The following is a 23,852-nucleotide window of genomic DNA, read 5'->3' on the forward strand; positions in this document are numbered from 1 at the left end:
ATCTAATGAAGGCTACCTGCGTTGGGCGAGATTGGCCAAGTGGCACAGTCATTTTGCAAGGTGTCAATTGCCCAGGAAGCTTCCAAACTGACACTTGGTTCATGGGATTCGCCCTGTGATGAGTAAGAGGTACTTGATCTCCATGTGTAAGCAAGGATCTCCAAGTGGACTCAAGAACTGAAGTTTAACTGAAGAGGGAGAGGACACAAGGCAGCTTTATGTCAGTCTCAAGCTGACTCATCCTTTCTTCTTCTCTCCTATATATAGAACTCTTCTATGAGGTCTAAGGAGGCTGGAATTTTGTGCAAAGCAAGGAAGTGCTGTTGGTTTACAGTTAGAGCTATTGGGTGATTGCTTTTATAGAGGTGAAGAGGAGATTTCTTGCTGCTGGGGAGGTGCTGCTGGATTGGAGCCATTAATGGTTGTAACCTTCTCAGAACCCTTTTACTTCTATCAATAAAGCTTTGAATGTTCTCCTATATACTTGTATTGCATTGATGTATTGTATTTGCTTGTATATATGATTCACTCTAATCCATGCATCAGTTATGAGTACATGTTTCTCGTAGTTTTCCTTCTCTTGTTTGTGCAGGATCTTTGTGTAGCTGGACCGGCAAAGGGAGCAAGGAGCTGGGAACAAGAGACAAAGAGAGAGGATAGGATTGACAAAAGCGAAAGACTCCGGTTGGTCAATCTTTTCTTCCTTCTCTGTACTTTCATAAAGGAAAACATCAAAGCTTTACTTTCAGTTGTTGCTAAGGACTGTCACCCTTAGAGTAGGGATAGGGTCATCCGAGTCGGATACTTTTCCCCACAACAGTGGAGACTTTGGAACTTTGGGAACTTGAGTCACGTCCTCGGGCTTTTCCTGATTGAGCTGAATTTTTCCCGTGAACTGTGCTCAGGTTCTGGCCATGGTACTCATGGGGTTCCTGGTAGCCGAGTACTCACTGCTTTTCGTTGGGTCAAAGCGCCAATATTCTAGTGCCGGCCACAGATTATCAGATTTTAAAAAATACCTTCCCTCCTTTTATAGTTTATTAGTGGCATCTAGTCGGCAGATCTTTGCGTATCTAGTATGGAACTCTCATCTTAATGTCCCACCACCTGCTCCTTTCTGACGCAACCTAAATTCCTTGTCTAGACTAATGTTGTCAACGGTCATCTTTCGACTTTTCCCCATGGTAGTGTAATCCTTGTGGCGCAGCTACGATCTTGTGGACTGCCTTACTTGGTAAAGAATCCTTTTGTCGTGCCGGCTTTCCGCAGACTTTTTTATAGTCCCATGCCTTCTTTCAACTGCTTGGGGAACTGAGACTGTAGTTTCTACTGCTAGTCAGGTGTTTGCACCTTTGGTGCGATTTCCCAACTTCCCTACTAGCTCGGGCTATGAGCACCTCTCGAGTGTCTGGGTAGCCAGTCTGTCGGTAGTCGCCATTATGGGCAGTGTGTTCTTCCGTAAGTGTGGGCGCAACCATGATAGCAGGGTCACAGCCTGTTCCTATGCTACTCTTCTGGATCCATCCCTTCTTAGTGCACTTTGTTTCCTTGGCCGTACCCATACTTTGTTGATGTTGTGGGGCCGACAGTTACCCTGTCTTTTTTGGGCTCCCTTCTATCATCTATTACAGACCCAACGAACTTGTGGTATCTACAACTTCCTTGATTCCCTGCTGACCTTGGTGCCGACTACTGGCGAAACGGTTTGTTGTGGTGGCTTTGGGCTACTAATTCTAAGTTGGTTGGGTGTCTGCACCTCATACACCTATAGCCTATGTTGGCGAGAAATTCTTACCTCGTTTCACTCTCCCATCCGTGCGTGCGCCTGCCTCTGACACCTGTGCCATTTCCTTCGCATCTTTGGAATCTCACCCTTTCCTAAAGCAATGGTTGCGCGTGATGCCTCCGCGGATATTTCCGACAAGTTTGTTCTTCCCTTCGTCGATTCATCCTGATTAGCTGGCAGCTCCTTTGCCCCTATTATCACCATCCTATTACAATTTCGTGTGGTTACTTCATGTAGTCGGTTCTGCCATTGTTCAATCTCTTCATCTGAGTCCGATGTGCAAGAACTATACTGGTCCCATGACAGTCTACCGTCCATTGTTGGATTTACCCTGTCCTGATCTTGTGCTGTAATCTGGTAAATATAATCCAATTCACCATCACTCTCTTCGTTATACACTGGTTCAGTATAGCACGCCCCTTTAGCTAGATCCAACAGAACCATTACATAGAGAGATTTATTTTCGAATATCATTTTTCATTTCTTGAGGTTGATGACTCCATTCATATCCATTGCCCAATCTATCCCTAATAATGTAGGATATGGGTTACTATCTTCCACAATCTCTATGACCTCAAAATCGATTTGCATTCTAGTGCCATCGATGTCTACTGTAATCCCATGCAGTCTTCCCATGGCCAGGATCTTTTGTTGATTAGCCATCCGTAATTGGATCGGGGACCATTGTAATGTGGGACTGCCCATGCACTCCCAAGTTTTTTTTGGTAGGAAATTCACGTCGGACCCAAAATCCAAAACGACCTGGTCCATCTCATAGTCTCCAATCTAGACAATCAATCACATTTCCTGCCAAGTGCGCAAAGCATGTTTACCTAACTTCCGAACCATTCATGGTTTGTTTGCTCCCACGCATCAAGTTATCAATTCTTGTAGTTCCTTCACCGCTTTAGCATCGTGGAGTAACTTCATGCATGTTTCTAAGAAGGTGGTTAGCATAGAAGTATCCTTCTGAGGTCTGAATTGATCCTTATCGTCCGAAGTAGAAGCTTTCGCGAAGTTCTTCTTGGCTTCCATAAAAAGTTTCCTTCGCACGCTCCAAGTCAAATTTTTGGTTGCTTCGAGGGGGCATTACGGACCCATGTATCTGCCTCTGGCTGCTTCCGCTTATCTTCCCCTGTAGCGGTGCCACTTCTGAGCATCATTTTTACATTAGGATATTCCGCGCGTGGTTCAGCCTTCATCATTTGGACGTTCTAAGTAGGGTTAGTTGGAAGCACCACCTTTTCCCGCATCTGAACAATCAGTGTGGGGCAATCGACTACTTCATGATCAAATTGGTCATAGTAAGGGCAACAAGATTTGGTTGGGTTTGTGCATTCACGCGCGTAATGCCCCGGTCCTCCACAGATATAGAAAATTAATTGTCCTCATCCTCGTCTAGGTCCCATTGCCCCGCGGTCCCGTTTGCGTCCTTGGTATCCTCCTCGCGCAAATGGTGCAGTGGGATACTACCCACGCACCTCTATCTGCATCCTATAAGCAGGTGTTCGATTCATCAACATTGCGTAACTACGACAATTTCTTTCATAGTGGCCCACCATCCTACAGAAGTTACAAAATAATTGTTGAGGGGGGGGGGGTTGTCTTAGGTTCGACAATAGGTGACAATTTTCCATGGCATGCTTTCTTCCCACCTGACAGATTGTGCACCAAAGTGCAGATGTCGTGCCTGGCCCATCTTGTACCTCTGGTCGCAATGGTATTTCCCCCCCTCCTGCCATATAGTTCGCGAAGATCAAACAGTGGTCCTTATCGTGGCCTTATCCCTTACATTTGATACACCACACCTCTTCGTGGGCTTCTGTCCAAGGCGCCTACCCTTGTTTCAAACTTCACATTTCTAGACATAGGTTTTTTATTTTCACTTGGATTTGCTGTACTCCCAACCCTCGATCCTATATTGGGGTTTTGTGTAACCTCATTGTTGTCTCCAATGCTTTAGCTTGGGTTGAGATCTTTTTTTGTGATAGAGAAGTCCTCAAATATGGTGTTAATGATGCCATAAAACAAACACAAGCTGCGCATCTGATAGTGTCATGTTTGCCTCACGGATGGTGCTTTTCAATCTCTGATCCAGATCCCATGGGGTTTCACCAGGCAACATTGTGATTTCCTTGAACCTAATAGCTGACTGTGCTTCTGACTCTGGTCACCCAAATTCCTTGTTTAGCACCTCCTGGATTACTGCTATTCCATCATTTGGATGATCGCTTGAGTATTTCATGTACCAGGTCAATGTGCGGTCCTACAGCGCGCTAACTAAGGTAGCCTTCTTGATGTTATCATCTGTGATGCCTTGAGCATCCCATATAGACTTTATCACAAACCAGAACCGGCCCGGTTCCTCATTTCCTACACCCTTAAATATTGGTAGCTGGACTGCACTTGCCATCCCGACTTTTGGTGGTGGTGGGGTTGGAGGTGGGGTCTGTGTTGGTTTGGGTGGATTTGATGTAGGTGAGGCAGGTGGTGGCATGGACAAAGGTGGTATCAGTGAGAAGCGCTCATTGATCAATTGGATTGTACTTCGCAGTGAGAACCTCATGAGATCCTCGTCGCTTTCCCATGAAATAGAAATGAGAGGACTGTTCTTTGTCCCTACCGTTCCACAGTAACCTCTTCCACTCCGTGTTAATCTAGACATCAATAAATGTGCATAATCTATTTTTCACACAACATCATCTTAATCCAAGTATTTAATGATTTTATATACTTACCCCGTGGTCCTTGGAGAAATCGCCTTTCTGCTTCACTGGAACTCACAGTTGTGTCTATCACGAACTTAGTGATAAATCCTCCTATTACCAGATCCAGCCAATGATCTACTGCGCATGTGATTTTATCCTCAATGGCTTCTAGCTTGCGTAGTAGTTCTAGAGTCCACATAATAGGCTGATCTAATCTGCACCTTCCCACGCTATCAGCTAACCTCGCAATCCACTCGTAAAGCTCTATCGAAAAGGTCATGAAGAAGACCTCGTGGATATTTGTGTATATATAGCGGTCCAACCAATCTTCCTCTGATATCCGCAGATTTCTGTTTTCCTGAACCGCGAACTCGTGGAGCTTCATATCCAACCACTCTTCAAGCTCTTTCTTTGTAGGGTTCCAGTGTTCCAACATCAGACACCCCTTAGGCAGATCCCGGTCCCAGCAACGAAACCATTTGTTGGCTTATATGGGCCTGACCCAGGTTCGGAAGAATTATTTAGCCAAACAAATCCCGCAGCTACTAGCCCTTTTGGCAACAGCCCGCAGAGTGCGGACTGAGGTCTCACCTGAGGTAGCAGGGGAGGGTGCTGGAACAATATTTTCGCACCCTTGGGATGTCTTGATGTGGTCTGGAGGTTTTGCGTACCGTTCTATGGCTTCATGCCACTCTGATTAGTGCTGGGGATCCAGTTTAGCGCTGGGTTCAAGTAAAATATTCACAGATTACAACATCAAATTGTAGCAGTACATTTTTCTATGCCTTGTTGATATCTGCGTGGAAATTCCAGAAGAAGGAAGACCATCAACGTGATCTATGGATTTCATGGGATTCTAACCCTAGATAGAGTTTCCATGGGAAACACCTTAGGAGAGAATCAACGATTAGATGGAGGAAGGGCAAGGTCATTAGGTGTGGAGATTCTAACCATTTGTACATGGGTATGAATTTGGACTTTGGAGAGTTCTTCCTTTTTACTAGAGATGATTTTTGTTCTTATGGGTAAACAATTTTGAGGGTTTATATGATCAAAGCATAAATTTCATCTAGTGTTGAGGGTTTAATGATTATGATAATGCAGATCTTGTTTGCAGCCAATAATTCATCAAAAGACAATGCACAAGTAAGAATTTTGCATGTCCTTATTATAAAAAGGGTTCAATGATTATGATAATGCAGATATTGATTGCGGCCAATAATTCATCAAAAAACAAGTAAGCATTTTTCATTTCCTCATTGTAAAAATCAGTTCACTCCTCCCTAAATTTTCTAGGGTTAGAATGCATGATCTTTTTTTTTCTTTTCACCTTTTTTTAGTGTTTGATTGTTTGTGTAATGGAATATACCATGCCCAAATCAAAAGGGCTCGAGTGATGCAAACAAATTTTCTGGTAGGATGCAAATACTATACCTTCCTCAAACTTTGTTACATGAAATTAAAATTTCTTGTAATCATGAACATAAAATATTTCTTCTTTCATCCTTAGATTCTGATCTCAATGCCTATAGTTTTAAGCCATGTTACTATATTTTAAGTAGAATATACTTAGATCCATTAAACCTTAGAACTTTCTAAAGCTTAGGTTAATTTAGGTTAATGGATTTTTCAATTTAGACTCAATACTTACAGACAATGATTAAAAATGGAAGAAACCAAATGGTTTGATAACTTTTACCCATCCATCAATTTCCAAGACCTTTGCTATTATTCTGAATCTAAACAGAGAGAGTAGAAGAAGAAGAGGAGCCTCGATGAGGTGGACCCCGACCTGCTTGATACTTTTCAAAAGTTGGGCATGCCCTTGAATAGAAGAAGCGATTTACCAAAGTTGTTGTATATGTTGTTTTTGACAGTGTTTTCATTGCTACCATGCATAGATAGACTCTATAGGAAGTTGAGGTTATCTTTTGCTTGTATAAGAGGTAATTCGGGAATATATTGATCTAGTTAGGAAGTAGCTTGGCAGGGTTGTTCCTCATGTTGATAACTATTATGTTGCAATGTATTTTTTTTTTAGTGATAGCTCCTTCTATTAAATCCCCAAGCACACTTTTTCACCAATGGTAATACCCACCGATTTCAGGATGAATGAGATGGAGACTAGGCAGTTTGAGAGGAATCTTATTGTCGTAGATGAGAGGAGTTATGTGAGGCGAGAGGAGTTCCGTGACATATATTGAAGGATGCACTACACCATTTTATGACACCAATTATCTGCATGTCATAGTAGTGGATCTATATTGCACCGAGGGAGCAACGATAAAGTATTCCACTATAAAGAATTGGTATGTCGAGGATGAGGAATGAAAACATGGGATTTATAATTTTATTACGAAAAAGATTTGTGCGATGGAGGCAAATCAAGGATTATGTTGACCTGAGTAGAGATTGGTTCGACAATCACTTGGAAATACTCAAGCATTGTTTTGAAAGGCGGTGATGCAATTGGAGAGTTCTATGTTGTTTCCTTGAAATATAACAATCAATAAGGGGGACAAGGATGATCCATATAGGGAATAATTATAGGAGTAGGATTTTTTCTAAAATTATATCTATAGGCAAGTCAATGAACTAGTAAAAAGGATTAGTTCATGTGCAACCAAATTCTCATAATGCAAGGAATTTTTCACAGTGTGATTCGATGCTCATCGGTGACCAAACAACTGCAAATACTTATCGTTACATTCAGGTACAATATGAGTGGCATTCTAAAGTCTCTAATTTCATTTATTGATAGTCCTTCTTCTTTCCTTGTCTCTCTTAATTTAATTTTGGTAGGATTGGAATGGGTTCCAAAATCAAGCATATCATTGAATAAAATAGACACCCACATGTCACTACATTCCATTGTGCATACTCTCTATTTTTGATACGATTAAAAGTGAACAATATGATCTGTGCACAACTAAAAATCCTAGCAGGCATGATGAATCTAGTCTTAACATGGAAATTGAAACCAAGAATCATAAAATATCAATAAATTTGCATCACAGAGTAAAAAACACAATAAAATATTATATGCCAACATTGTCTATTTAGTGCAAGATACTACTAATATTTCATAATTTTCAAAGATGGTGGATGTCATGAAGGTGCCCTCATTCAAGTTCCCTCAATATGGTCAGTTCAACTTGTTAGCCTCCTATACCAATAGGTTATCATCTCTCATGATTGACAGTGGAAGTGCCAAAAATGTCTACCTTCCATGCTGCTAAGGTTCCATTTTTGTGAATAAACAGATAGTTTAAAAAATGTAAAGAGGGTATGCCTTAAAAGAAAAATCAAAGGGCAAGAAAAGGAATTGGTCAATAAAAAAATAAGAGAAATGAACCCCAAACAAAGACCATGAGAGTGGCTAGTCCAAATTGCCACTACTGTTTTGATGGGTGGTCCAACAGCTCAAGCTGGGCCTCTCCATATTTTAAATTGCATGTTGTAGACTAGAAAGGAAGTACCTGTTCAAACAGCTCAAGCTTGACAGATGACTAGGTGGATAGAGAAAGAAAGGTGCCCAACTGTTTAATCTGGGCCCCTGCAAGACATAAGGGTAGACTTAGATAGGAGGGCAGCAAAAAAGAAAAGGAAATTATCAGGGTCTGCAAGACCAAGTGCACCCATACAAAATGAAGAAAAAATGTTAGGCATAATAGGCAGGGTAGGCAGTTGAAGGTTGCAGAAAGCAAAATCCAAGCACATCACTTGGAGTAAATCAAAGTGGCCATCAGCAGGAAAGGCAAGAGCAGTGGCCTAGGTGGCAAAGTGCTAAGTCATCACTAACCTCCCATGAGGACTGCAGGATCTGCCTGACCAGTCCTCCTTATGCTCTTCATTTGTACAAATTTGATGTCATAAATGACTTCTTTCTTTGAAAAGAAGCCACATTTCTTGTGTAAAAATTCTTTTCATTTTGATCTACTACCTAACTAAGTTTGATTCCTGAAAAGCTTAGTAACTACCACTTCTCATTCTCATTCCCCCCCAGTACTAACTACTAACTGTATTTACATCAAATCCCCTATGTTTCCCTCTCCCCTACTATTATAACACCATGGTGTATAAACCCCAAGCAATGTATAAATATCCCCCCCTTTTAGCACTATAGCTAAATAAATTTGTCTAAGGGAGACATTAGTCCACCAGGGACTATGGTCAACCCTGTCTTGGGATTACTCTAACCTCTGGTAAGAGTAATAACCTTCACTTAACCTTCATTTCCCCTTCTTTCCTAAAAAATTTTCATAAAGCCCCCTTTCCCTCTGCTCAAACCTAATTTTAACCTTTTGTTCCCCGACAGATTAATTCAAAACCCATAAAGACCCACAAAAACCCCAAAACCCAAAGTTCCGCGCCCGAAATATTTAAACGAATATTTTATTGGGCCAGCGGGCCCCCCCAACATGCACGACCGGTCGGGGCGCCCGCCAGCCGTCCGATATCCGCCGCCCCCGATCCAACGGTGGGCGGTCATTATCAAATCTGAACCCGTCTCCCTTTAACGTCCGGGGAGAGGGCGGTATTGGTGCTCGTACATAGGACGCGTGGCAAGCGGCGGGGTTGTTCGGAGCCCCCCTCCCCGATACCACCTTTGCCCAAAGGTGGTGCGGGGAGACCGCTTACCACCTCCCTGATACCGCCCCTCTGGCACCACGTCACCCACACGTCATCATGACGTCGTGTCGCCTCCGCCCGCCCCCGCGCCTCGTGGCCCTCCACGTAGCCCTGCCACCGCCTCCGCCCGCCACCGTGTCCAGCCACGCTGGCCTCCAGCTCAGCGTCCACGTCACCCTCCGTACCCCGGGCCCGCCGTGACGTCATGCTGACGTCATTGGCGGAAAAGCGCCAATGACCCTTTTTGTCCAAATTTGTTGTTAAAAAGCGCGGTTTTGGCCGTTTTGTGTCATTTTCAAGCGAAAGTGACCGAGCCGTTGCAAGCCACCTCATCGCGAAATTACCTCCGAACCGCCAAATTCGAAGTAGCAGCTGCCGCAACTGGTCAATTCAGCTGCATTGAGCAGCCCCTGTGCGGCCCGAAGGTTTTCCGTGTTGTTTATCCAGGTATTCACCATAATTCTCTAGTTTTACCCCTATGCATGCCTTTTCTCTGCAATTTCTCCATTGAGCACCTGTCAGATTCTAAATTCAACACTGTCTACTTCTTAATTTGCAACTAAATCAACCCACATTGCCCCAGTTCCATAAATTTGATATTTAAACGATAAATTCACGGTCTAAAGTTGTAAATTATCCCCGAGCTACCCGGCATTGTTCCTTTTTGCCGGGTGCGTGCCCGAAGCTGCATTTCACCAAATTGAATTCTACATTCCCTCTGCAATTCGTCTTCATAAATTCACAATCCCTGTGAATTTAGCCAAGCAAAGCAGAGACAGTCCTTCATAAGCCTGCCTATTCCACTTGAGGAAAACTTCTAGTACTACCTGCGTTCAATCTATCATTTGAGCTTTCAGGAGCCTTGCAAGCTATTACACTTACCTTGTTCAATTCAGACTACATAATGGCTGCTCCTGCTCCCACAGCCCTCAGTGTTGCTCCAATAAATGCACCAAATAAAGACCTGGAGTCCTTGCCTCTTGCTGACAGGGACTACCTCATCCAAGACTTTGCGGGTAACAGGGACCATTTGCAGACCTTCAGGCAATTGAGAGATGACTACCTGAATGGCAAGGATACATATGGGATATGGGAGTCAAATCTGCCATACTACTGTCTCCCCTCTGTCAACATTTTTCCAGAGGTTATTCGCCTATGTGCTGAAAATTATGATGTGCAGCACAGAGCTATTAAGTCTCCATCTGGGAGCATCCTCTTTCACATTAATGCTGAATCCATCAACCAGATGCTTAACTTCAATCAAACTGAGCTGCTGTTCCCTTTCTCCATGAACTATCTGCTGGACACAGGTGCCAAGATGTCCAGTGAAGACATTCAGAAAATCACCAAGATATTTATGAGGCCTGAATGCCAGCCCACAGGGCCACCTCCCTACTTGGATGTCTATTTTACTGATGTAGGCAGGCTTCTGTTGGACATGATTGCTTATGTGCTGGGATACAGAACCAGTGAGCATGTGGATGAAACAATGCTGGTATTTTTGGCTGCTTATAGCCCAGGCCAACCCCCTGCCCGCAAATATAATTTTGCCAAGTTCATAGCTAACAAGATTCATGAACAGCTGTGCAAAGTAGACAGAGAGGGCATCTTCAAATATTCATCTTATATCTACCACCTTCTCATGTACTATCAGTCCGAGGCTTTTCCATGCTACATCAAAAAGCTGGACTCTAAAGGGGAAAGAAGATCTGTTATCTTCTGGACATCTGTCTATCATCAAGTGCAAAAGTCACCATATTCATATTGTGAATTCATTGATCAGTTTGTTTATCCCGTCTCTTGTTTATTAATGAGGTCCCCTCCTCCCAGAATATCATTTGAAATACAGAAGGTCCTGCAGCTCTCCAAGAATTACAAAATAGGTGATTGGTACCTATATGAGGATCATACAGTCATCAGAGTCTATGGCTGTGAGCTCTGTCCATACAGGCTCCCAAAATATGTGCCCATGAGGCTATTTGCCTTGGAGTATTATAGGCAGCTAATTCACTCTGACCTCACTCACTTTCACAGCTCCAAAAAGAAAGCCCATCTCAAGTTCAAGCACCACCTGGGCCCATTCATAATGAATAAAAAAGAGGGATGGCAAGATGCTGAGCTAATCCTTAAAGATAAGTACATGCTCTCTAAAAGCTTCCGTTGGGTCCCCTATGACCCTGAAGGCTTCATCACTGCTAGGAGAGTTAAGTACAGGCTGCTAGGCTATGAGCATTGCAAGTACCCACATATTGAAAAGTATGCCAATCAGCAAGAGTGGCTGCAAGACACCTTAATTGAAAAATTAACTGAAGAAGAGATAATGATAAAGAATGTCAAGGATTTGGAAAAGACTCTTGACTTGGATTGTGTGCAGCAGGTACCCTTCAAACGACCGCAGCCAGTAGGAGAAGGTACCTCGGCCTCAGCAGCTGCACCAACCACACAGATATCTTCCACAGCAGCACCAGGTACAGACAAGGGTAAAGGAATAATGGGTGCTGAAGAGCAAACAGTGAAAGAACAGCCTGCCTCCTCAATAGGGCAGCAACAAGAGCACACCCCTCCTCCACAAACTGAGCCACCAGTAGCACCAATTTTGCAGACCCCAGCACATGAGGAGAGGGGTATGAAAAGAGATAGAGAAGAGTCCACTCCTGCTAGTGGATCCTCCCAACAACCCCAGGCCAAGAGACAAAGGGTAGATTCTCCAGAGATAGAAGAAATCAGTGAAGAAGTCCTTGACAGTTCAAGGAAAGATGGAGAAGGCAGCCAACATACAGGTACAAGCTCTTTTCAGCAGGAGCAGGGATTACAAGTTGGTTTGGAGGTGTCCTCCTCCTCTCAGCAGAGCAAGAAGCCCAAAAGCACTAAGGCTTCTTTCAAGCAAATCAAGGCCCAAAACGACTTGCTGAGAGTAGAAGTATATAAACAGTTTCTGAATGCAACACCTGCCCAACAAGAAAGATTGATGTCGGTTTATGACCTGAAAGAGGAGAAAATGATCCTCAGTCATTTCAAACCTACAGTGCCCCATCCAAAATCAGCTGCAGATTTTGTGAGGACTAGGGTGGAGGTCATGGCCAAAGACATCCATCCTATGGACCAAATAGAACTCCACAAGCAAACTGGAGAAATGGTCTATGCCACCTTGGTGGACAGGGCAACTATGGCCCATGAGTTAAAAGAATCATTGAAAAATACCAACATTCAGTTGGATTTTGAGAGAATGTCCTCCATGGCCAAGGACAACAGAATAAAATCGCTGGAGGACATCATCATTGACTTGGGACATGATCCTAAGGATCCAAAGGGCGTAAGGGCCCTCCTCAAGAAAAAAGAAGATGACCTCAATGCACTGAAAAAGAGGTTAAAACTGCTGCCCACAGAGCACCCTCAAACAGCAGAGTTACAAAAAGAAAAGGAGGCCGATGAGCAACTGGACCTCATAATGCAGCTCAACCAGAAGGTCCTCGATTTGGAGAAAGAACTTGAAGGGGCATTACAAGATAAGCAGGGAGAATCTACATCCCAAGTTCCTCCAACCACATCAACAACAGAGGCAGCAGTAGCCCCTGTAACAACCACAGCCGCAACAGGAGCAGCAGCAACAACAGCTCCAGACTCCAGTACAAGCATGGAAGACTTGACCAAAGCTATTAAAGAAATGGAGCTCCAGGCAAATGAGATAAAGCAGGCCAAGGAAAAGTTGGCAGAACTAGATGCCAAATATGATAAATCAAAAATAACTGTGGCAGAACAAGGCAGAGAAATAAAGGCCTTGAAAGAAAAAATAAAGACTTTGGAGAAGGAGCTCAAGCTAGAGACTGCTATGGCAGAAATCAAAAGAATTTTGTGGGCCCGCATTGACCAATCCATCACCAAGCAATGGAAATCAATTAAGACTGTGCATGAGCAGATGGATTTGATTGGCCAAGCACAGACAAAGATTCAAAGGGCCAGAATAGTGCTGGGAAACAAGCTGGAGCTGGCCAATAGATTGATAGATTTTTTGAACAGGCAGACAAAGGAAGAACTGGCAGCCATCAATATTGTCAACAGAACAGAGGCTGTCCTAACAGTTAAAAAGGTACTCACTCTCAGAAATTATGTACAAACTGTGGAGAGGAAGTGCTATGAAATCCAGGCTGAGGTGGATGAGTACAAGGCCAAAATGGGAGCACTACAAGCCAAAGGACTGCCTAGCCTACTAAACAGCATGGGAAGACTGCTCCCCCGTGAGCAATATGCAAACAGGATGACCACCTTTGTGGAAAATCAAATTACTGCATCAGGCAGTACTTCGGAGGAGGCAGGGCCTCCAACAGGGCAGAGTCTTCTACAGAAACTTGAGAATATATTTTTTATTGAAAATGAAATCCACCACCTTTTTGAGACTCCTCCTAATTTTTACAGATATACTGAAGCAGATGAGACTTTGGTGAAGATCCGAAGACACCAAATGCCCAAGGAGGATTGGTGGCAAGCAATGCTTCAAATTTTGCCACATTAACTTCAGATGTTCCATCCCAGTCAGCTACAGCTCAGCAAAAGTCAAACATCATTAAAGGCAGCTGAAAGATGACTCAGCACAAGACAGCGGCAGCAAGCAAAGAATAAGATATACGCGCTTTTTTGGACAGCGTATCCTCAACCGACTCCAACAGGCCACAAAGTCAATATCTTCTGACCATTTTTGACAGCTAAGGCACTGAAGAGTTACTACAGCATTTACTCCCTCAGCTACAACACTCCAGGAGTTGGCATGACATTAATGCAACATTTACTCTTCAGCTAGATATTTTCTTATGTAAATTATGTATATATACCTCCCTTAGCAACGTATGAGGGGTTGGTGATTTTCACTCTGAGGCAAATGTATTGTATACTTTCAGATTATCTAATGCAAAGGGCTGGACCAGCTCAGTGATTTCCTGAATGTTTGATGTCTTGCTGATACCATGCGTGCTGTTACAGAATTCTTGTGCTGTCTGATGGAATAATAAGTTTTTCTCAATCTCTGTTTTGTCTTCTTATGTTATTAAATCATGCTCATGTTTCACTGATCTAGCAATAGAGAAAAGGGATAGTGCAGGATATGTTTGGTTACACCTTGTGCTCAATCTTTTATTGCTATAAATGTTTTCTTCAGAATTAATTATGGACATGAATTCTTAATTGCTCATGTTTTCATTAATTCTATAAATATGAATGTTATCTAGAAATTCTTCACTGCTTCTAAATAATATTCTCACTTTTTCTCCATATCAGTTTATTGGAAGATTCTTAATTGCCTTTCATAAACTGGATACATCACATTCAATCACAATTTCAAAGCGTTGTTTCTCAGACACTTATCTAGCTCTGCAGCATCACTACTGTATCAACACAGCATACCAAACAACTAAAGGACCACTGACTCCATGCCCAATGGCCTAGAACACTCTAGTGAGCACATATATATCTTGACTGAAATCATCATCCAACAAATTCCAAAAAACAAAACTTGAGCATCATAGCTAGCCTAAAATACTACACAAACAAAGCTAAAACATAAAGAGAGAGCCCTCTCTGGTCATAGGTAGGCTAGAACCTATGACCCAAAGATTGGTTAGTGGTTACCTCGGCCGTATTCCCTTTGGAGTCAAAGGGAACAACCTGAGCGATAACACAACTATTTACTTTAAATAGTCTAAATTTAGTTAATTAAAACAAGTTTGAAAATCACTAGAAACACCAATCACTGACTTGAAGATAAGATGGTCAGTGCAACTATTTACTTTAAATAGGATAAATTTAGGTAATTAAAACAAGTTTGAAAATCACTAGAAACACCACCCCTATTTATTTTAAATAGGCTAAATTTAGGTAATTAAAACAAGTTTGAAAATCACTAGAAACACCACCCCCACATCATTTTATTTCTAGTTGTACAAGATAATATTGAATAAAATTATGAGCACTTCCATTTAAATTGATCATACATAAAATAAAAAACAAGGTTGATGCTTTTAAAAGCTATATCCATCTTTAAATATAAGATATGACAAGGATGACTCATAATTTTAAAGGCTATATCCATCACCAACTATAAGATAAGAGTTAATGAGATGAGAAAACGTTTGTCTTGATATAACATGTAAACATCATATTACTTATAACTCATGCATATTGTATATTATTGTGCATATGTTAATTATATAACTTCAATCTAGGAATTTTTTACATTTAAATTGTCAAATAGGTAGAAGTTACATTACACTAGGTTAAATCCACACACAAATAAAATATTAGAAATATGGCTGGGGAATGAGTAAGAATTTTCACACAGGTTTAAAATTTCCCTTTGGTTGGTGAAGAACCGATTCAATGCTATTTTTGGTGGAGTATTAAGTTATTACCTGAAGATAAAAAAAAATTTAGTCTCTTAAATGACTGAAAAAGGATATTTAGAATGTTATATAGAAGTTGCATTTCACGTAGTTATATCTACCCTGATGTAACTATAATATTTCAACTCCATTTTTTTTATATAGAAGTTACATTTCATGTAGCTATAGAAGTTACATTTACGTGTTTTATATAGAAGTTACATTTTACATAGCTATATCTACCCTGAAACAACTATAATATTCCAACTCCATTTTTTTCACACTTTTCAACATTTTAAAGATTTGTCTATTTTAGTGTGATTATGCAATTAAATAGTTGTTATTGTTTAAGAAATCTCATACTTGTAACATTTTGAATTCTTAAGTTTGATCTTGGGTAGGTTTTTGTTACTACCATATATCATGTTTTAAGTAGATGGTGTTTTATAATTCACCCAAGAGACTTTAGGAGCAACCTTGAATTGCATGCTTGTTTCCATTATACATCTAATATTTGCAACCTTTTCCACATGAAGAACCCAATAGACCATGTTGAACATGAAGCAAGTACCTCAAAAATTGGGGAATATCAGTTATTCTATTTCCAAAGGGGGTTAGATCCAAAGAATGCGATGACAACTATCATAAATGGCTTTTGTCAGGTTGTATTTAATGAAATCCCACTAGAATTTGCTACTAAAGTAAATCAATTGATGAATTTGAAGCTTGAAGGTAGTGTTGAATAGGTGTTGCAAGGTATCTCTATAAAACTATCTATCTACATGATTATAATGCCATGAGATGGTGTCTCAATAACACTATTGTCCAGTGACGGGTGTTAGATGTAGATAGCTTTCTCATGTCTTACAGGTAAATCGTATCATTATATTTCTTTGAAATCTCAGAATGTGTTCAAAGTTGGTCTCAGACAAGGAAATATGTATCCGCTCTTGAATTTATCTATGTTGTAATAAGATCAAGAATAAAGTTTTCATTGCAAATAATTGGGATCTACCATGTAAGTTTACTTTACTACATGAAATTCTTGATTTGTTAGATCCCAACTAGTTAGGGTTGAATTTATTTTTGTTGTAATGAGATTAAGAATAAAGTTGTCATTTTAATCATTGAAATCTACCATGTAAGATTTATTCACTACATGAAATTGTTTATTTGTTAGAGCCCAACTTATTAGGATTATGAAGAGTCCTCTTTCATGACAATATTTATGAATGCTCTATTCTTTCTCAAAGAATTACATACTACAGAAAGGTGAAAAAAAAATGAGATACAACTGAATGATTTCTATCTTAAAATGTGTTGAGGGAGTATAAAATAATTTTCAGTTGTGTTCAAATATTTTGGAGCACCCACTAAAGAGCTTCATTTTCCTCCATTTCTACTATCCCAATGCTTCTAGAAGTCCTTCCCCAAAGTGATCTCTTAACTATCTTGGAGGGAAATTGATTACTTGATTGGAACCCACAGATTACAATTTGTTTAGGAGTAAGGGATTAGAAAGCTTCATATTCTTCAATATATTATTCAAGTTAAAAGCATATCAAATGATTACCTTTCTGTTTAATTGATACAACAGTCACTAGAGTATTTGTTAGGATTTTGAGACATTTTTCAATGATTTTTTTTTTAAAGTTATGTTCTCAATTAAAGAAATTAAAGAAAAGGTGAAAATGATGCAATAGAATTATTTTTTGTTTTAGTGCCTACGAATTCCTGGCTGATGTGAAGGGCTTGGTATTTTCTTGACTCAAGATTAGTCGCATTTGACTTCCTAGCATTTCTTTTAATTTCATTTTTGTTGTGTTTATATTGCTATCCTCGAAGTTGGTGATCTACTGTGTGTAATAGGAAGTATTAACTACTAAGCACTCTCAAAGGTTATATTAATGGATGATAATGGCAGAAGTGTCCTTAGACACGTAATTTTATTAATCAGAAAAAAAGAATTACATAATTTGATTTTGCAAGAGTTTACACCAGAACATCCAAACACTCTTGCAATGAGCTATTTATAAGCTCCATGTCCTAACTACCTCTAATTATGGATCACTTATCAAATAACAAGTGTCCATTTACAATAAATTCTATTCAAACCAACTAGCTAACAAATCTCCTAAAATAGAGCCTAAGATATGACACATTTGGAGAGTCATATCTAGTTACAACAATATACTAATTATAAAGAATTAAACATTCTAGAATAATAATTATTAATTTAATATCTTAAATTAATAATTATTTTATTTTAATTTTATAACCTATGATAAAATTGTATTTTTGGATCATATAACATTCCCCCCTATGATCCAAAGATACATTACAACAGATACCAAGTTCATCCCTGAACTTAGTAAATTTTATTTTGCCAAGTGGTTTTGTGAAAATGTCGGAGATCTGATCTTCAGAAGGACAATAAACTGGCTTGAGGACATCTTTGGCAATGAGAGATCTGATATGATGATACTTGGTGTCCACATGCTTTGTCTTTGAATGAAAAACTGGGTTCTTGGCAAGTTTGATGGCTGATTGGATATCAATGAATAATGATGTAGCTTCTGCCTGAGAAATGCCCAAGTCCTACAAAATTCTATGGAACCAGACAATTTCACACGCTGCTTCCCATGCTGAAATGTACTTTGATTTTGCTAAAGAAGTGGCCACTGTAGCTTGCTTCTTACAACTCCAAGATACTGCTGTTGACCCCATATTCATTAAATAACATGATGTTGATGCTTGATCATCAATACCTCCAGTAAAGTCGGCATCTGAATATCCACCAAGTACAAAATTTTTAGTCTTTGTGTAAAGAAGACCAAATATTTTGTTCCTTGGATATATCGAAGAACTCTTTTGGCTGCATTCCAGTGGCTGTCTCTTGGTTCCTGCGTAAAACGTGAAAGAACACTAACTGCATAAGATAGATCAGGGTGAGTATTTGTCAAATAAATCAAGCTGCCAATCAACTGTTTGTAAGTTGTACTGTCCACCTTTCCCCCGCCTTCAAAACCTTTTGTGACAAGTCGTGCTTTATACTTTTCAAGTTCTCCCTTTTGATTATACTTAATTCTATAAACCCATTTGCATCCTATGGGTTTAACATTTGATGGACAATCAACAAGTTTCCAAGTGTTGTTATCAATTACTGCTTGATATTATTCAACCATAGCCTATTGCCATTCTTTATGTTTTACTGCTTCTTTGTATGTGGAAGGTTCAGTAAAATCATTTGCTATTAAGGGAAAATTGCCTTCACTTCTATGTGCCCTTCTAGTGCTTGTTTTATTCTGCTCATCAGGCTTTACATCTTTCAAAAGTTGAGCTGCCCATTTCGATAGTTGGTGCTCACTTGTTTGCACTTCTGTAAAATCTCCATCATTGTAAAGAGGATTAATATAAACTGATGTTCTTCGTTTAGGTGAAGAGTGTGGAGAATCACTGTCAGAAGAACTGCTGCTGCTTGGAGATGCAGATGAAATGCTAGAAGACCCAGATGATGTTGTTGACATAGGTGGACTGGATGACTCATCTTCAGAGGAAGGAAAATCAAGTTCATACCAATTTGGTGAAGTTGGTTGACTTTGCATTTTTCCATTTCTTTTACTTCCCTTAGTTTCTAACTTGTTAAGAATATTTTTGATTTCTTCAACACTCTTACTCAGTTTCATCAAAAATGACATCCGTGCTCACAATGAATTTTCCATTGGTCAAAAGTCGATACCCTTTCTTCTCATCAGAATAGCCAATCATTGTGTATTTTAAACTTCTTGAGTCAAGCTTTGTTCATTTTTCTTTCGGAACTAAGGCATAACATACTGACCCAAAAACTCTAAGATGTTTAACTCGAGGTTTGAAACCAAACCAAGCTTCATAAGGTGTGATTCCGTATAAAGAAGCAGTTGGAGATCTATTTCTTAAGTAGACAGCTGTATGTATTGCTTCTGCCCAATACGTTGGACTTAACCTCTTGAAAGTTAACATGGATCTCGCCATTCCTAACAAGGTGCGATTCATTATTTCAACTACTCCATTTTGCTATGGAGTGTAAACATTAGTAAGATGTCGTCATATGCCATTTTCACTGCAATAAGTTTTGAATTCATTTGAAATGAATTCTTCCCCATTATCCGTCCTGAGAGTACCTATCTTTTCTTTGACTTCATTTTCAACAAGTTGGTGAAAAATTTTAAACTTCTCAAATGCTTCTGACTTGTTCTTCAAAACGTAAACCCAAGTCATTCTACTGAAGTCATCAATGAATAGTAAGAAATATTTGCAACCACCAAATGAAGTTTGTAGTGGTCCACAAACATCACTGTGAACTAGTTGTAGCTGCCTGTTTGCACGCCATAAACTTGTTGGAAAACATTCTCGACTTTGTTTGCCATAAATGAAGCTTCACATTTTGTATTTTCCCTTTTGAAAGTGGGGATTCCTTTAACCATTCCTTGTTTTTGCAATTGAGAAAGACTCTCAAAATTTAAATGTCCATATCTTACATGCCATAGTCTTAGAGGTGAAATACCTGTACTTACTGCCCCTGCAAAATCAGAATGCCTTGGAATAATCGTCCCTTTCATCTATAACAGTTTTCCATCTTCATAACTTGTCATGACAGTTTTAAAGTTCTGTTTCACTGAATTAATCTTGACTAAACCATCTTCCATAATCACCTGATGTCCTACTTGTCAAATCGTGACTAAAGAGAAATTTTTTCTTAAAAGTGGGTACATACCATACATTGGAAATAATTTTTTCTCCAATGCAAGGGAGAAAAACTTTAACTGCTCCTTTTCCATAAGGAGTATGTTTTGTATCATTAGCAAGAAAAATGGAATTAAGTTGGAAATCTTGAAAATTCCAGAAAAAATCACGTCGACAAGTCATGTGCTGAGTTGCGCCGGAATCCAAGATACATGCATCTTCATAATCACTCCTAAGATGGGATGAAAGTTGTGATACAGGTGAGGAAGTAAAAACATATTCTGAGTTATCGTCATCTTGATCATTTGAAAATTGCGCTGAGTGCTGTTGGAACTTGGGAATTTTATTAAGAGATGTTCGACAATCTTCAGCATAATGGCCAACTTTATTACATCTTCGACACACAATTTGACTTAAGTCTCTTCCTCTTCCTGAAGATTGTCCTCTGCCTCTGCTTTGACTTCTATGTTGAGATTGTCCTCTACCTTGATTGTTATTTCCTTGTCCCTAAAAATTGCCTCTTCCTTGGTTGTTTCCTCTACCTTGAAAATTACTTCTTCCTGAACTATTGCCTCTATTAAAGTTGTTTCCTCTGCTTTGGATTCGACCTCGACTTTGTGCTGCTTGATTCTGATTGCCTCTGCCTCTGCCTCGGGAACTGCCTGCTGATGATTTATTAGTGCTATCCTCTATGAGAAAAACATCTTCACCAACTTTCTTCTTCTTCCCAAAGGTTTTATCATGTTGGGTCAACATTTCACAGAGCTCATCAAACTTTAGTTTCTCTAATTTCCCAGTTAATTGTAGAGTCTCCAAAAAATGCACGTAGGGAGAAGGAAGTCCAACAATTACAATTGTTACCATAAAACTATCATCTATTTCTGGAAAACCAACATTAATGATTTCCTGCCTAATATTCTTAAGTCTTGAGATATATTCAAGAACATCACCTCCTTCAGCCCATTTTTGTTGTAACAATTTTAATTGTAGATCAACTTTCTTTGATTCAAGCCGAGTATCAAAGAGGTCTTTAAAGGCTTTTAAAGCACACCATGCATCTGTAGCATTTTCTATATGGACATACATTTAATCATTCACAGAAGATTTAATAAGAGCTAAGGCTTTGGCATTCTTAACTTCCCATTTTGCTAGTGCAGCTGCATCTGTGGGTTTATTCAACTTAATATCTCCATCAAATATACCCTGACACAATTCATTGTAAATGAGAGTGCTTTCGATGAGACGGTACCATGTTTTATAAGATTTTGTGGCTTCAATTTTGTCGGAATCAGAAAACAAATTAATCAACTTAAACATTGTAGCGTTGAAGCTTCACACTAAGAATGAGAACAGAAATGACAAGATGGAAAACACAACACACCACGCAAAAAACCATGATCTATTGGGGCTTGGCCTTGATTGTTGTATAGTCGTTGAAGGAGGAGAAAAATGACTGAGCTTTGCACTTGGCTCTAGTCAATTTCTCAAAAATTACAAGGTAACTTTCAAAATTTGACTTTTACAATGATGCTCTTGCAAAACTTGGTAAAAAAAAGTTACCCCCCCTCAAAGTAAAATTACTTTGAGTTACACTTATCCCTTCAAAAAATTACAATTGAAATCCCCTTATTACTCCAAAAATTTACAAATCACCTTATTAATCCACACACAATAAATTCCAAAATTAAACAAATCACCAGATCTCTCCAAAAAAAATATAATATTCCTTATCTCTCCACAGAAAATTACAAACAACCGAAAAACCTTATCACCCCATTAAAATTAAAAAAATATCTCTTATTGCTGGCACGCTGGCTTTTTGATGGCAGGCTGGCTCATTTCATTGCAAAAAAAAAAACAAACTGCAAAAAAAAAATGCCACAGATACCCAAATTGCACTACAAATAGCACTGGCATTAAGTTTCAGTAGCTGAAAGAATTCTTGATTGTGTATCTCAATTTAAATTTTATGATCTTTGAATTTAGAACTGCTTAATTCACCATTAAGAATTCCACCCTTAAAATTAACTAAGAATAATGGTATGGTTAACCTTTTTCCGTGGCCAATGGCATCGACCTCAACCTTTCAGCGTGGAAAGCCGAGATAAGCTTTGAAAGGCTTCAAAGCAGCAATCGCGTGAGCAATACAGGAGGAAGATTACTTTTATTTATCATCACTTTTAAGACAAGAACACAGATTTCCAACGTAAACTGGTCATTAAAATACAATGCCGTAGAGAAAATCAAGCTTTACATTCCATCATTTTCTTTGTGGGAGGAAGCATGACGAAGACAGTTCTTCCATTGAAGCTGGGATGTGGCAGTCTTCGGCGAAGTTCACGGCCACCAAAACACTAAGTATCGCCTCCATAAGCATGCTGAATAGAAATTCATGCAGCCTTTGCAACTATAAATCGCCATATTCTCAACAACGTTGACTTTTCACACTACACCCTCTGTTTTTATGCTGTAATTTCTCCATGACCTGTGAATTGACAAGGATATCCTTTATGCAGTATTCTTCATAGCTTCCAATGTTACTGCTCTTTCACATGATAATTGGCGTAATTTGAATGATAGCCATTTCTCTAGACTGGGTCAACAGCTTCCACGATAGGAATCCGTTCAAGATCGACGGTTTCGTTCTTGATGCCGTCAAGGCTACTGGTGGCCTTCTAATCTGGCGTCAGACGCCTCCAGTTTAGGCCGTTGCAGAAAATCAAATATTTTAACGATTAGAAGGACAAATAATGAAAAGAAAAAAATGGTTGTTACAGATGCAGAAGAAAAAAAAAGATTTTAATATAAACTGGTCCCACATAAACTGCGGTCCCCGGTCCAAGTCCACCGTATCTTGCTCAGTAACAATACATGTGCTCAAGAACATACAAATTCAATCTTGAAAGGACCTTAATATTCTGCAGCTTTGTATTGCATTACATAATCATGTATCTACATCTGTCCTTCTTTGGAGCATTCGCTAGTTGTTTCTCACTGTTTTTGTTTGATGAAGGAGGGCACACAACAACATTCATTGTGATAACCCCGCCAGGAAGCTCACCCACCTAGAAGAACTCTAGACTCTGCAAGTGTCTTGTTGTTCTCCAAAATCTTCCCCAATAATGGGTCAGGCATTCAATTTGACAGTACACAGTGGCAACAATAATTCTTACAATTTATTTTCAGATTTAAAAAAAAATCTAAAATCACTAAAATAATAAAATTTCTTCTCTTTTGAACAAAAACTTGACAAATTTCATACCAATTATCCACTGAACAATTCAATGGAGTTTTCCAAAAACTTGTAGAGCTGGAATCTCCTCTTCACATTCACTGCAACATTACTGGAGCTCTGATACCACAATAATGGTAGAAGTGTCCTCAGACACGTAATTTTATTAATCAGAAAAAAATAATTACATAATTTGATTTTGCAAGAGTTTACACCCGAACATCCAAACACTCTTGCAATGAGCTATTTATAAGCTCCATGTCCTAACTACCTCTAATTATGGATCACTTATTAAATAACAAGTGTCCATTTACAATAAATGCTATTCAAACCAACTAGCTAACAAATCTCCTAAAATAGAGCCTAAGATACGACACATTTGGAGAGTCATATCTAGTTACAAC

This window comes from Pinus tabuliformis, chromosome 9 (assembly GCF_031772625.1).
Source record: "Pinus tabuliformis cultivar Carrire ecotype Pingquan chromosome 9, CPIR1, whole genome shotgun sequence".
Lineage (NCBI taxonomy): Eukaryota > Viridiplantae > Streptophyta > Pinopsida > Pinales > Pinaceae > Pinus > Pinus tabuliformis.